At 37.5% G+C, this 12667-nt stretch overlaps 1 long non-coding RNA gene across 2 annotated transcripts in view; it reads right to left on the bottom strand.

The window, feature by feature from the left end:
- LOC106036272 (uncharacterized) overlaps nt 1-12667 on the bottom strand; it is a 251628-nt gene that overhangs the window by 66489 nt on the left and 172472 nt on the right. For both annotated transcript variants that reach the window (XR_010833491.1, XR_010833492.1), the window contains 2 exons: nt 9672-9799; nt 1678-1943 (listed from right to left, as the gene is read on the bottom strand). This is a non-coding gene — a long non-coding RNA (uncharacterized lncRNA). The remainder of the gene's footprint in view (nt 1-1677; nt 1944-9671; nt 9800-12667) is intronic.

Genomic DNA, 12667 nt, shown 5'->3' with positions numbered 1-12667 from the left:
GCACCAGCCTCTCTTATGGCATGACACTACTAAATATTTGTGATAGAATATGACAATCCAAAAATATTACCCTAAACGCTTAAGACACCTCTGTAAGCTTTTTTTGATCCCATACAGTGAGACTCTGTGTAGGCATAAAATCCATCCATGCATCTCTGTGCAGGCACAGATGTTTAGTTTCATGTAGTTTTATGAGGAGGTTCAGTTGTGGCAGACCCGTACAATACCCTGTATTTCTCTGAGCAGGGCGATGCGGAAGCTAAGGACAAGTGAGGCTAACAATTGGCCAACACTCAGCAAAAGCTCTGGGTTTTATACAGTTAGTAAAGCCCAATAAGACAGGGCTATGAGATGATGAGACCCAATAGATACAACCCTGGATTGTATCTATCCAGGGAGTAAAAAAAAGAAACTGGCAGAAGATACACACAATGTGGACATTAGGGTTTCTAGTTGTATAACTTTACTTTTTCCAGGTATGATAATGTTATGCAAAAAGAAACAGATTCAGTTTGGTCAGTTTAGTCTCACTCAGGCCTCTGTTGCTGCTATATTATAAATGCGATGTTATCTAGTATTTGAATTGCCAAATTTTGAACTTAAATATGTTACAAGTAAAACAGGCATGAAATGACACTCTGGAAAAGTATTTGAAAATTTAGGAAGAAATTAATAGCTTTCATGCAGTTTCCTCAGCTTGTAAATGTGAATCTACCTGCAATTAGTACTGAGTTGCTGCTGTAAACGTTAAATAAGCTACAGTCACCAGATGACTATTTGTATTAAATATAATTATTGATGGGAAGGGAAAAGTGTCTTTTCCCCCCTAATTTGAGAGTTTAAAGGTTTAACTAACCTGTTCCTATGAAAATCTTGAAATTTGGCCAAAGATACCAGGATATTATACACTTTTTTCCTGCATCTATATTTATGTCCTATGGAAAATATAACAGTTTCTTTCTGGAGCAGTTAACATAAAAGGCCTTGGTCAAGAGAAGCTTTTCTCTTGCAAAAGATAATCTGCCATCAAAGTAATAAGTTTGACAATCAAGTGGTCTAATTGATTGAACATTTACAAATACTTCATAATTAAATTTGTGCCAAACTGTGAAAAAGATTAATGTTCCGCTTCCCCAAACTGTTTCTTCGTTTCTTCCCTTTTTTTTTTTTTGTGTGTGTGTGCATGTGTGAACTGAATCTTTGGGAACCCCTTCCAGTTGACGCATCATTGAGGTGGTTAAACACATTACACTATGGCAGTCTGTCACATCAGTGTTTCACACAGAGATACTGGACTTGACACATCTCTGGAAAAGGAAGTTAGACAATCCAGAGAGTCATGTTTCTTTTGAAACTTGAGATTTTGAGGACAGAACTTTCATCTACTTAATTCAGACTGCAGCAAGAAAACAAGATGTTGAAGTAATTATAATACAACTTTTTAAACATTAAAAATAATTTGCATGCAAATAATAGGGTCTTGTTGGTCCTGTCTATGGGTGGAAGTAACCAATGCTCTGAAAACTGCCCTTTCTATTTTGGTGAACCCCTCTAAAGTAGTTATGGCAGGACAATAGAGGGGGTAGAATGTGACTCTCCAGCAAACAAAATACAATGCACTGCAATATTTTTATGCAGTAATGCCTTGAATGTTTTCACTAGCACATGAGCTCTTACCAGATCCTTTGGTGTCTGTGGAAATTTTGTCTACAACCAACCTTCTTGAGAGAGTGTTTCATTTGACTGCCAGGTGTTCTAATAGTCACATGAGAATTTGTAGTAGTTTCAGTGTTATATCTTCTATTTCCAAGGGAAAAACTGCAAGTTCATTAAAATACAAAGCTTAACTTCTGGAGCTGTGTAGAATATGCTCTTTTCCACTGGTATCAACAGCAAGAGAGGCAAAAGCAGGAAATTTTGGAACATGTAAGATGTCAGTATTCCTGTAATTACAAACAAAAAAAAAAGAAATAAATTATCTTTACCTTTTAGACTTTACCAGTATTCACTTGGTAATCTGCCATATGTATGAAACAAGAGTCCACTGAACATACACAAGATTGAATGAACCTTCAACTTTAACCAGAATGTACAACATCTTTTGTGTGGATTTTATCACCATAAATAAATAAATAAATAAAAGTCAAGATTATAAACAACTATATTTCAGTGTTGTAGTGCAAGAGAGTTAGGAATAGGACCTGGAAATTCTACTTTTTTAGCTTTAATCAGCATACAATAATGTGGATGAGTAATTAATATGGAAACAAGGGTGAAGATGGATTGCCACAGTTTGAGGAAAAAAGAGTGCCATCTGGACAACATTGCCAGCTCAAGATTATATGCAAGTTGAAGTTATTTAGTTTTTGTCTGTGACAACAGAGGATATTACATATATTAAGTCTGACAATAAAAAGGCCATGTTCGCAATGCTTAATATCAGATGATGCTTGAAAATATGACACTAGCTTTTATTATATGCATTGCATGCATTGTTTCTATTATTTAAAACTTTGTCAGAATCAAATTCATGATTTTAAGCACCTTGGGGTTAATAATAGCATTTGTTGAAACTTCTAAAACTTGCTACACTTCAGTGTGCTTATAGAGCTTTTGTGCACGGAATGATGGGTACTAAAATAAACTTAAATCTTCAGTGGATTCTACAGAATACCTTTTATTTGAATACTCCATGGCATCCTTGATCCAAATCTCATATCAGATTCATTCTCTCCCTCCTTTCATCTCAGAATCTCCTGCAAATAACCCTTCCACACTGGCAACAGCTTTCTTGTGATAAAGTCCTGCTTTTTACAATGTCCATCTCAGATCTGATTTTATACTGTGTTCAAGGCGTCATAGTGTTCTCTAAGATTTACACAGCTGTAGCAAACAACTTCAAAATTAACCACCTGATTTACCCCCAAATGCTCAAATTCTTCATCATGGACAGAAGAATCAAACACATTTAAAGGCCCTAGGGTCATGATGGTTTTTAATATAACATGCTAAAGTATGCATTAAAAAAAAAAACTCTTAATTTTTCAGAGGACTCTATTTCACCAATGCCTTTTCATCTGATCTCCACCTTCCACCCTGTCTTTCATGCACTTGAAGAAACCACCACTACCAGAAGGGCAATAAATGACCACTGAGGAAAGCAAAAGAGGTGCTAAATTAACACCAAATTGACAGCTGACAGTTCTTCTCAGACTTTGCTATGGGCAGAATACTTATTCACCCTAGTTAATACAATCTTTCATGAGCTCCTATGAAGTTATAGATAATTTTTTTAACCCTCTGATTTCAGTCCAATTCCCAATTCCCTAAAGGATAAGGCCTAAACCTTCATAATACATGAATCTTAATTCTGATTTGAATTGTGAATGTCTTCTTTCCCTTTTACCCCAGCCCAGGATTCATTTTGCATGAACGAAATTCCAGGGAGAAAAAGTGCTTCTTTTTCCACAGCGACTTATGCTCATGCTAGGTGCTGTGGTTTAACCCGGCTGGCAGCTAAACACCACACAGCTGCTCGCTCACCCTCCCCCCTCCCTCTCTGGGATGGGGGAGAGAAACGGGAAAGTGAAGCCGGTGAGTTGAGGTAAAGACAGTTTATTAAGACAGGAATATAATAATAACAATAATAATAATAATAGTGATAATGATAATAGTATTAACAATAATAATGTGTAAGAAAACAAGTGATGCACAATGCAATTGCTCACCACCCGCTGACCGATGCCCAGCCTACCCCCGAGCAGCCGGCCCCCCACCCCGGCCAGCCACCCCTATATATTGTTTAGCATGACGTCAGATGGTATGGAATACCCCTTTGGCCTGTTTGGGTCAGCTGTCCTGGGTCTGTCCCCTCCCAGCTCCTGCTGCACCCCCAGCCTGCTCGCTGGCAGGACAGAGCGAGAAGCCGAAAAGTCCTTGGCCTGGTGTAAGCACTGCTCTGCAACAATTAAAACATCAGCATGTTATCAGCGCTCTTCTCATCCTAATCCAAAACATAGCACCCTACCAGCTACTATGAGGGAAAATTAACTCTGTCCTAACTGGAACCAGGACACTAGGTTACTCAACCAGTTTGTGTTGAACTGAACACCAGAAAGGCAAACACCTTGGAGCAACTCCAGGGCTGCCCAGGGTACCTACGTCTCCCTAGAAGAAGAGGACGGGCTGGAAGTGGCACCAGCCAGCAGGCACTCTGCATATATCCTCGTCAGCTTAGACAAGTTCCATGTAAGTTAAAATACAGCGAATTCATAAAGTGGGGCTTCATCCCTTAATGGGGACACAGACCTTGTCCGAGTCTCATCAGCTCAGTAAAACAGCCCGTTTCTTTGCCAAATTGCCTTATAAGGCCACAGCAGGGTCTGGATTTACCCATTACCACAGGGCTTAATGACCTTAAGCACAATGCTGAATTACACCTCCAATTGTAATTTCCATCTGATTAAGCACTGAAAAATGCAGAAGGCTGGATACATATATACAACACTTGTAAACGGAGTAACACATTGAGCATGCAGTATTTAACCCTCACTCAACACAACTCATGATTATTTACTGAGGCGTTCAGAAAGGAATGTGTTACTACAAAGCTACAGAACTGAAGAAACTGTTCTTTAACAAAAAGAAAAATATAAAAAATTACAAGTAAATAAAAATAAAATGAAGCACTTAGCAATAAAGTTTTAGAAAACCTATCACTGAAGTGATCTCATGAAGCAACTACTCCCACTTCCCAAACCAAAGTCTCACCGAAGTCATGACTGTGCAAGTAACTACTCAGGAATAGGAAGAATGGGTTCAAAGCTATGTGTTTGGCCTTAGCCTAAAGCAAAATAAATGCAAACTTGACAGAGCTCCATTTGCAAAATACTCATCAATTTTACTATTGTTGCAAAAGTGTCTACAGTTCAGCCAAATGATCATCGACTAGTCTAGAAGTTTATCTAAACTGGGCATCACAGTCATTAAAAAATTCAGTGCAAATGAGAGGTAGGGTATGGCTGCAGAACAATACTACCATTTTTAAATTACTAAAATAGAGCTTTGAGTTATAATAGGAACCAGAGCTAAAAGCTGAATGCCAGTCTTTTGTTTTGTTTTGTTTTAAGCTTTCATGTTGACCTCTGCTCTACACAAACTTAAATCTGTTTTACATCAGAAGCTGCAGGGACAAGAGAGTACATGGGAAAAGAACATGACTGGGAGTTTAGAGAGGACTGGCTGGATTTCTGAGCTCCAGTGGGATTGGTGACATAACTAAAAAGCAACGAACAGCAGGTGAGAGGAAGGATTTAAATATAAATAAGGACACTTTGAAGCCATAGGTTTTTATTGATCACTTTCACATTTACAAATCAAAGTCACTGTTTTTTAGAAAAATATGTAACTAAGAAAGAATCCAAAAGCCACAAAATACCAGGCAGAGAAAGAAAAGATATTAAAGAAAAGTAAAGACATGGAATAGTGTTGATATATACTCTCTTGCCTAAAAAAAACAACTAAATACCCTATTTTCTTTAATTAAAATTCACTGAATTATTTAAGGATTTCTGACTGAATTAAATATTAAATATTGAAGACACATCAAGATCTGACTAGTGGTGTGATTAGTGGTTTACGTAGTTATCAAGATCTGCCCATTTGGACCTGAATTCAGCCTCTAATTAGAAAAGTTATTAGAAATTCAGTCCCATAAATTCAGCATATACATACTCCATGCTTTAAAATGGTTAAATATATTAATTTACACAATTCATCCATTAATAAAAGACCAAGCTTCTTTTTTTTTTTTTCTTTTTTTTTTTCAGTATTCAATATATACAGAGAGACTATGACCACATAAATGGCCATGGTTTAACAGATAGCTTTTGCTGTCATACTAAAGGTGCTGTTCACACTCTATCCGTGGGATCAGAGTTCAAATAGCAGTGCATTCAATCTGGAAGAAAGTGGTGTTTACAATAGAGTAGTAATAACAGTTGCAGATAACAATCTGAAAAGCTGAAACCACTGAAACATGATGGCTTGCAGTTAGAAAATATTTGTGTGTTTTACCAGAATGTAACCCATTACCCTGCTGACTGGGAAAAATAAAAATCCAGTAGGAAAACACAAAATTAGATCAGAGCTCTCCTAAATGAAAAGAAATCCAGTCTTGCTGAACTGAAATGTGATCATTCGGATGGCATTTCTATCAGCTCATTCATTTAAAACTCAATGTAATGCTATGTTAGAGACTTTGCCTTAACAAACACTAATGTGTGTACGTGCGGGTTGGCTCACAGGGGCAGGTCCATTAGCAGGTCTGAGCAAACCGGCCTCTGTGGGGAACCCACAACTACCCATTGCAAACAGAGGCACAGATTCACCAGCTTTAGGCAGATAGCTGAGGTACTGGAGACAAAGTCTTACCACCTCGCAAAAGATGTCCAGTTTGTCATTGGCAGTGACCAAAAGTGGATGCCTGGGAATTAGTGCAAGAAAGGAACTGTAGCAAAATTTAGCATTTTTTTCCCATGAAAGTCTTCCAGCCTCCAAAAATTTGCATCTCAGAGACTTCCTATTAGTCATCTTTAGTGGATTTCTCTTCCGTGAACTTGTCCTGTGCCCAATGAATCTTCACAAATGGTCAGTTCCCACAACACACGGGGACATCACAGTCAGCACATGGCCATCCGCCGCATGCAGAACTCAGTCTGCTGAGTCTGCAAATGCTGTCTTCATTAAATGCCCACACTTTCGGTATCAGAAAAATTGTGGGCACTTCTACCTCACCACATCAGTCATGATCTTCTAAAGTTTTTACATATCTCCCCTGCGTATCTTCCCAGCTCAGTTTCTCAGTCTGAAGAATCTGGTTTATGCAGCTATTCTTGGAGGGCTTTTCCAGCCTTGTCTATGATTCTATTCCTTGTATAACGTATGTGAAGTCAGGACTCCATGCATCCAAGGTTGCCCTTCTGCTTCTCTTCCCGGGGGAGGGTTTTCACACACCTTCCCCTTGTGTGAAGGATTCAGCTTACTCATGTTGAATATTTCTCTTTTGTTATTGTTGTTTGTTTTGTTTTCCTCATAGAGAAAAGAGGAAGCCTTAATGACTGTTCTTTTTATCTAAGACCTAACTTAGATGTCAGGCTGGTGTTTTGAAGAAGGAAGAGTTAGATCAAATTTTACTAAATTTATCAGGTGAAGAGCTGAGTGTTTCTGTTTAGCAAGACAGAGAAATTCATGCTATTAATGGTTGCTATTTGACAGTGGTTTCTTTTCAGTACATGAAATAAGAAAACAGAGCCAGTTCATTATGAAGATAGTAAAAGTTATAATAAAGCCAATATAGGCTGAATCCTACAATTGCATGTGGGAAATGTAACGTATGAAAACGCAACATCAAAGAAAAATGAGCAGAGAATGGAGAGCAGAGAAACATGTAATGAGACTAGTCAGACTAAAGTCTAAGAAAATTGGTTAAGGATTACAGAACTTTGGAAACGGTATCCTACAACATAAGTAGAAAATGGACTGAAAAGAATGAGACCCAGTCAATCTGTAATTATATTATAAGGACCTGAATAATTTTCCTCATTTTTCAGATGGAGAAACTGAGGCTCTAAGAGACACAGTAGTGACTGTTTCACTTGGAACAGCTCAAGAGATCTGGGATTAGACCCACCCCAAATTGTGTTTTGCCCACAAGTCTCTTCCAAATATTTTTCATATTAACTCTGGGTCTAGACAGAACCTAATAACCTGTCAGTGTGAAATTATTAACTCTCTTAACAGCAAAGGCAAGACGTGGGGTTTGTGGCCCAGTATAAATTCTTGCTGTTTGTGCAGTGTTAAATAAGTCAGTTGATCAATGGTGCTCTGATGATTTATTAACATCATGCTGCCAATGAGAACTCATGCTGAAACTTAAGATGGATCAAAATTAATTGTAAAATATTAAGGTGAATATTTATCTTTCAAGGACTTATAGAACCAATTGTGCATTTATAATATATTAACATAGAAAGCAAAATGCATCTGAATAATAAGGACTGTATCCCTTCCACCAGTTCAAAGCACTACCAACAGCACTAATAGCAAGCAATTGTTTTATCATGTTTTCTTGCAATTCCACAAAAATGGCTTGATATCCCAGTGTCGGAATCAATTCTGATGTTGCGAACTAAGTATCTTTGTTTTTCAAAAGACAACAACAAAAAAAAGCCCTAAATCTAATTTCAGTTGGATATGAGTACATTGCTTTCACATTTCAATGAAAAAATCTAAACGGCATGAATTCCTCAGTGAACAAAATTTGGGTATTATTAAAACAGATTAAAAAAAACACTGCAAAAAGTATTTTTTCCTCTCATGAAAGATTCACAATGCCACACTGCCTTGGTTGGTATGATTATTTCTAAAATTTGATTAATGATTTATGCCTCATTTAGGGTGATGCTGTACCTGCCCGGTACAGATTTATTTAGCAGCAGTCTGCTATACCAAGAGACTGCTGTTCTCCTTTTCTTTTATATATCCCTGGGAAACTGGTCCATAAACAATTACCATGCACTGAAAATCATATGGAATACCAAGCAGAGCTTATCTTATGAGCCTTTAATTATTTGCACTGCCATTAACTTTGGTGTATTTTTACAGTTCAGATCCATACCTTTTAAATTAGAAAGAATTGTATGAGGAATCTGGTGCCATATTAAGAGTTAAAATATTTGTTATTATACTTCGGACTTACCCAGGCTTTCATCTGAGATGCTTACTGTGGTCAAGTATTATCTTTCCCATTTCGCTCTCTAAGAACCTGAACCACAGACAGACTGAGCGCCTTCTAACACCGTTGGCAAATAGTGCAGACCAGAAGAAGCAGATATACAGAGCAAAACAGTTGACACTGAGGACGAAAAGCCTACATTATAAGCATTTCTTTAAAAAACAAACAAACAAAAACCAAACAAAAACCAACTTTGGACTAGGTCTTGTCTGATCCCACAGACTGGGTGCCTATTAGTAGCTGGACTCCACCAAGATGTAGTCCTGGAGCACGTCTGCTTTACTTTTATCCAAAACTAATTCCGGTTTATGTAACCGAGACAGTTCCTCAACATGAATGAGGGCACAAAAAGTGGAGATAATCATCATTACAATGTCAGCTGGACAGAGCCTGATTCAAAGCCCTGTGGAGTCAGCAGTGAGGTGAGAAGAGGGCACTTTCCAGAAGCTTCAGTAAAACTATTTTTTGGCCACCAGAATTAATCATTTGGTTGACACATCTCCTTGGCTAGGCCTGCATAGATACAATCCACAGCTCCTGGGTTCATATTCTGTCTGAAATCCTGCAAAACTTGCTTCATACCACACATCATATCGTGCATTAAAACTATCCACATGACAGGCAGTCTTCCAGAGATAACAATAATCTTCAGGTGATGCCAACAATTTGTACTTACTGGTTGTGTGAAGTGCTCTGCTGAGCCCAGCCACTCCACACAGTCTGCTGAGCAGCAAGAATAACAGTCTCCAACTCTGCTATGCTCTGTCAGCTTTCTTAACTGTTTCAAGAAATTAGTTCTAAGGACTTTGCTATAACATTTACATGAAAAGACAATGTACTTTCTAGCTCCCTGATAAATGTATTAGATTATACTCACACATCATATGCTAGGAGACTACTTGCATATCTCAGATACCAGGGAGTTTTCCATGCTTCCAGGATTCAGAAATCTGGGAAAGCAGTAAAATTTAGATTTCCTGAGTCAGCCTCGGTGGATTTCCATGCCTGTGTAAAGAAAATGAACATTGAGTTTTGTTTGTCATCAGAGACTTGCTCTATCTGTGATGAGAACAGGATAACTGGGTGGTCCTGTGCAGACCCATGAGCTGGATTCAATGATCCTAGTGGGTCCCTTCCAACTCAGGATATTCTGATTTTTCCACTGTTAGCTTTACTTTGGATAGACAAGGAAAAAAGAAATTTAAAGCTAGAGAGAGACAGAAGTCAAAAAGTATCAGAAAAGCTCCAGACCAAAAATCTGAAAGAATCTCAGTTTCATATAAAGAGGCAGCAGATTAGTTTGTTTACTCTGTTTTGACTTGAGGGATTTTCCTTCATGTGAACAAAGCATACCCGAAACATGCCCCTTCTGAGGATTTTCACCCAGTCAATGTTTCAGTCTAATGTAGACCATAAGAAATCTGGCCCTGAGTATTGTCCTTATACCCCTAAATTTCCAAGGTCTGGAAAAAATTTTTGAGTTTTACATTGAGTTTTGATTTACAAAGGTTTGCATGTGTATGCAGGGCTTTTTATACAGAGATCCATTCCAAAGCAGGTTAAGGTACCTACATGCTATGTAGACATAGCTGTTGAGGCTTTTTTTTTTTTTTTTAAATCAAAGAATACAAAAGTATCATTTAAAAGTTGACAAGGATTTAGGACCTATTTTTTAGCCCCTTATGCCACCAATTGCTACCTTGTACCTAATAAAATATAGTAGAGCAATTCAAGTTGATCTGCAGGCACTATAACTCCTACTTCAAATCTACCTAAATACAAAAAGTAATAAATTACAGTGAGTGATCCCTGCTTTTTAACTGGCATTCCAAGTCCATTTGCCTTTCTAATGTATTTTGAAAAAGATAAATGCTCAACACTTAAGCTGCACATAAGCTTCTTGCTCCTTTATATTATTCTCAATAAATAAAAATATAAATGCTTGTGGTCATGCAATTTGATCTTTGAGTACATGGCACTATAAATCTAGTCATGATGCATTTCCCTTGAAAATAAATAAAACCTTTTATTTTAAAAATCCAGGACAAAAAGGTTCTTTCTTAAGGACATAAACACCTAATAATCTGAACAGAAACTTAGCCCAAAAAGTAAAGACGGTAAAAGCAACAATTGCTCCAGGACATGCATACTAACTGGATAAATGTTCTCCATGCCAGACAGAAAGCAAGCCCTTAGACAGGAAATTCTATGGGACAGAACTGATCTATCCTCAGCCTAGAGCACCATGCCAGCATTACCTGGTACTTTGTATTTATTGCAGGCAAATTTGGTATCGAACTAGTCCTCTGTATATCCCTCCTCATATTTTCTTGCGATTCGTATTCTTCCAATACCATTTCTTGTCCTCTGCTTTTATGATTCCTATCATACTAACATCAAATCTCCATTTCTTACCTGTCAATATCTCTACTATCTTGCAAACCATTCCCTTTAAGTTCACTCTTACTCTTTTCACAGTGGCAGTCCTCTCACTCAGGATGCCCCTTTTTCTCCAAGGTTGTCATTTTCTGTAGAAAACCCCAAGGGAAACTATGCATTTCCTGAATATATCATAACAAAAAGTCTCTGGTCTCTCTCTTTTTTTTTTTTTTTTTTTTGATATGCATATGGGTACTATAATATTTGTATATATACTATTTAGTCACCTCATCACAGGAAATTCCTTAAGGTGTAACCGGCACCTACCTATATTCTCCTCCATAACATTAAATTGTCATAAGCTCTTTGAGTTTAACTATCACCACTTGCCAGTCACTGCTTTTAGTTTTTAATATGTTAAACATATTAACACCATTTGCACTCTAAGCACTAAGAGCACACAGAGATGTTTACTTTCCATACATAATTGTGTTTAAGATAAAAATAAATTGAAGAAAAATTAAGAATAAAAGAAGCAATAAAGGATTTTCATGAACAGGATCAAATAAAAAGTATATAAAGGAATATCTGTATTGTTTTGATTACTCACACTATTCCGATCTTATGTCCTCTGCTTCACAACAGAAATCATTCTCTTGCTCTAACTGAAGTTGCCAAAATATAGTCTTCATCAACATTGATTCAACACATCATCATCTAAAACAAGGTGATAAAGCTGGTATTTATATCTATCAGGGGACTGACTACAGATGATGACAACAACCATCTCAAAAGGTATAATTCTCTGCCAGTGTGTATCAGTATTTTTCTTAATTATTTCTGACATTTTATCTATTACTCCAAGGACTTTCTCAGAGGGTGGAAATAAAGGGAAAAAAATTGCTTTTGTGCCATAGATGAAGAAATACATCTTCTGCAAGTAATTCCCAGAAGAAATCTTGGAAATCTTATGGGGTCAGGAAAGAGGTAAGAAAATAGTATTTGTCACCCTTGCTGAACTGGTCACCTAAACTTTACAGTAGCACCTGTGACTTATCTGCCGCTCCTCAGGCAGGAAGAAAAGTGAGAATAAAGAAGTATATGGGGGAAAAAAAGAGCATCATGAAAGTAAGTATCACCTGGCAACCTGCCTAAAGCTTTTGGTCTTTGAGCTACTTATCTCCTGTTTCTCCATTCCTGATGTTCATTCACTTCAGTTATCAGAAACCATACACAGCAAAAATGAAAAACCATATAGCTGAGGTTATGGCAAGGACAAAAATGCACCAAGCTTAGGACCAGCAAATAATGTTTGAGAGTAGCCGGGAGAAAAATTTTCCAGCTGACGAATTGTACAGATGCAATACGAGTGACCAGTGTTCACTATCTACAGAGAACAGTAAGATTAGATGAGTCACAGGCAGGCAGCTCACAAAACCGAAAGATGCCTTGAAAAAAGCACACAAAAAAGCTTGTTATAAGTCACTGCTCTTG

The sequence above is a fragment of the Anser cygnoides genome, chromosome 9, assembly GCF_040182565.1.
Source record: "Anser cygnoides isolate HZ-2024a breed goose chromosome 9, Taihu_goose_T2T_genome, whole genome shotgun sequence".
NCBI classification, from domain to species: domain Eukaryota; kingdom Metazoa; phylum Chordata; class Aves; order Anseriformes; family Anatidae; genus Anser; species Anser cygnoides.
This window is presented reverse-complemented; position numbering and strand designations above follow the sequence as displayed.